Raw genomic sequence first — 3,330 nt, forward strand, 5'->3', positions numbered from 1 at the left:
TTTATATCTAGTAATATATGTTGAGAATTAATAATAAAATACGCGACGACTTGGTAACGAAAGTTTGGCACAAGTTTATTTAGATCCAGCTGTAGGGGGCGTCCCATTTTTCGTATTCCCACCATGCATTTCGGTGGAACACTTTTTTTGTGTGGAGAACTCTATCTTGTATTTCTAGTATCTTTGCTATAGGTGGTTGAACCTTCCCAAAAATGGGTGCACACCCATCTCTGTCCACCTCAGCCCTACCATGGTTGGGGCTTAGCTAAGGTGTGTGTAGTGCATGTTCATATTAGTGGATGTTCTATTTTAAAGATTTCTATGTAATATTATATTTGTAATTTATGTTACTCATAGAGTATAAATTATACTTTAAAAGTGCTTTAGTTGTTTGTCATTGGATTAATATATCCAATAATTATGCAGTGATACACACATTGCAACCATTCCCAATCCCTTGTGTTGGGGAGTCCACTCCTGCTGCCTCAACCAGGTATACATTTTAACTCTTAGCAGATAGAAGCATTGCACATTAAGTGCCTTACCATGGTACACAATATCTCAACCTATTGACCTATTTTCGAAGCCCAAAGTTTTACTTTTGTACCACATGTTTCTGCTATATGTAATCTACTGCAAACTTGTAGGTTTTTCTACTTTTAAAACTATGGGTTAAATTTGCTTGGATTATGTAACTGGGTGGAAGTCTTCTGTGCAAAGTATTACATTTTACGGATTAGGACTTTTATAGTGCAATAGGTCATTTATACATTCCATTCTGTTTAACTTCATAAAATTACCTGTTTTTTTAAAAGAAAGTTCTCTATACTTTGATAATTTTGTATTTTTGTACACTTTTATGTGTTAATCTAATTTATTTGTTGCTTATATACCTAATATGCAATCTACAAGCTGGGGTAAAAGCAATATGAGCACATTCCAAGTGTTTAGTATTTTCTAATAATGAATGGTGTGATATGTATTAATAATTTGTTTATGTTTTGTAAATTTATGGGATAGTATACAAATATTAACAGCTCATGAGGGGAATGGTGAAATCTATTGCCCCGAGGTAATGTGGAGACTGTGCCCTACTATTGGAAGCGGTTTGGCGCAGCGGGAACCATTTGGTTTCCCAACCTCCAGGTCAGGGTTTCAATCCCTCGCTGTGCATTTCGCTTGTGTCCTTGAGCAAGGCACTTTATCTGCATTGCTTCTCTCCACCCAGGAGTATAAATGGGTACCTGGTGGGGTTACCTGCTCCTGCGCTGATTACCAGCAGCAACACTTAGCATGTAGACCCAATGACCAGCAAAAAGAACTTCAGCGCTTTGTAACTCAAAAGAAAGGCACTATACAAGTTACAAGTAACGAGTACTATCTTCCCAAGGGCCCATCACCGAGGAGCTATAGATTTCACCTTTTCCCAAAAGGTGATCTACAGTAAGGGCCAATCTCTCTCAGCGTCCGTAGAGAGGTCGCATGTCATAGATTGCATAGCAACCACGTTATAGGTGGGGCCTAGAGATTACATCGCGACAGGGCAAAAAAGTACTATCATTTAACGTGATAGTACTTTTTTTCCCCAAGAATTTATGAACTATCGTTCAACTTTCATCATAGGAGTGATTGTTGAAGTTATTGCCCGCTTCTTAACCAATCGGATTCTTTGAATGTATGTATGTGAAATATAATCTGAAATAACAGTTTACTACTACTTATATAACTATTTGTAAAAATGTTTACAAATCATGCTATCAACAAGTTGGTACAGCAGCTTGCATTAGAATGTTATAGGAATGTATATACATACATCTCGTTTAGAAAATTTGTTATGATATCATCATCATCGTTTTCATCATCACCATCGTCATCATCATCACCATCATCACTGTTAAAATGTTTACAAAATCATGTTATCAACAAATTGATATAATAGTTAAACAATTTCTCATAAGGATTTAATAGAATGTTTATGCATACATCTGGTTTAGAAAATTTGTTATCATATCATCATCATCATCGTCATCTTCGTCATCATCTTCGTCATCGTCGCCATCGTTAATGTATTCTCACACTAAAATTTTATTTAATATGGTAACAAATAATCATCGTGATAGATGGAAATTCAAAGACAGAAATAATCGTTATCTGAGTTCCATAAACTCAAGAGTGTGCTGACGACCCAAGCCTTTATTAACACTGACTTAGGCATACGTTATCTGATCTTCATGCCAGTCTGGTCAAAGCCATTATGACCAACATAAAATAACTAACCGATAGTTTTTCAGAGAAACTGTCCTTTTCTGAAATGTAATGGCTTTTTAGCACTTACTTTTGTAGCCTAACCCACCCTGTCTCTTATACACATCTCAATGAGTCATAACAAAGTAATTCTGATGCATGTGATTTGGCGCGGGACTGCATGAATGAATCCTACGAACTTCCTTTTTTACGTCGTGATAATCTACAATAACAGCAACAGAGGCGTATCTAGGGGCCTCCACACCCCCATAATCCCCTCGCCCTTCTCCATTTTAAGATGAGCTTCTAGTAAAGTAGTAGTTCACTAAACAGCATGTGGAAAAGTAATTTCTGGGTTGTTATTACAGTGAAACTTTTGGGTACTTTTGTTGTACAGTATTTATGAAGTGTTAATTAAGCGCATACCACTCCGTTACCAAAAGCCATCAAAATTATTTAACAGTTCTCCTTAAATTTTTACAAACATCTGTACACGGCCGGTCACATTCTGCATCATGGTAGGCCTACATAGTCCATGGCCACTTTTTGTAATTGACAAAAACAAAAGGCAAAAGAAATCCTTTTCATGGTTAATGCATACTTCGTGTTGCTGACTATGATGACTTTTGTAATTGTTTGTTAGGGAAAAAATTAAGAACCGGTAGCAATTTTAAAATTCATGATCAAAGTCTATATTTTCTGGTGCACCCCATCCCCTTAAAAATCTGGGAACTTGGGAGGTCTGACATGACCGCTGGTGCAAGGAGCCGAAATAAAAAAGTGCTCCCACCCATAGCCTGTAGGATTGACATTTTATTGGCTCCTGCGTGCGGGAGGGGGAGCAGTGGTGGCCTACAGTGACATGGGGTCTCCAACCGTGGGCGTCCGACAAAGGGGAACGGCTCAGTCCCTGTATGTCCGGGAATAAAATCCCTGGTGATATGGTTGTTGTAAATGGGAGTCTCTTATGTCAGATGGCGGAAAATTGTGCTTATTTTTAGGCAATAAACTTTATTTTGATAGAAAAATTAATATTTTGGTCCGACGATGAGGGTGAGAGGGCGCTCTATTATTACTGTCTCTTAT

The 3,330-nt window shown here is 37.6% G+C and overlaps 1 protein-coding gene across 1 annotated transcript in view; it reads left to right on the forward strand.

The window, feature by feature from the left end:
• Positions 1–3,330, forward strand: part of LOC117113999 (acyl-CoA 6-desaturase-like) — a 15,622-nt gene that overhangs the window by 6,940 nt on the left and 5,352 nt on the right. The window lies entirely within an intron of this gene.

Source organism: Anneissia japonica, unplaced genomic scaffold (genome assembly GCF_011630105.1).
Source record: "Anneissia japonica isolate Jap-2015-1 unplaced genomic scaffold, ASM1163010v1 scaffold281_len866295_cov195, whole genome shotgun sequence".
NCBI classification, from domain to species: domain Eukaryota; kingdom Metazoa; phylum Echinodermata; class Crinoidea; order Comatulida; family Comatulidae; genus Anneissia; species Anneissia japonica.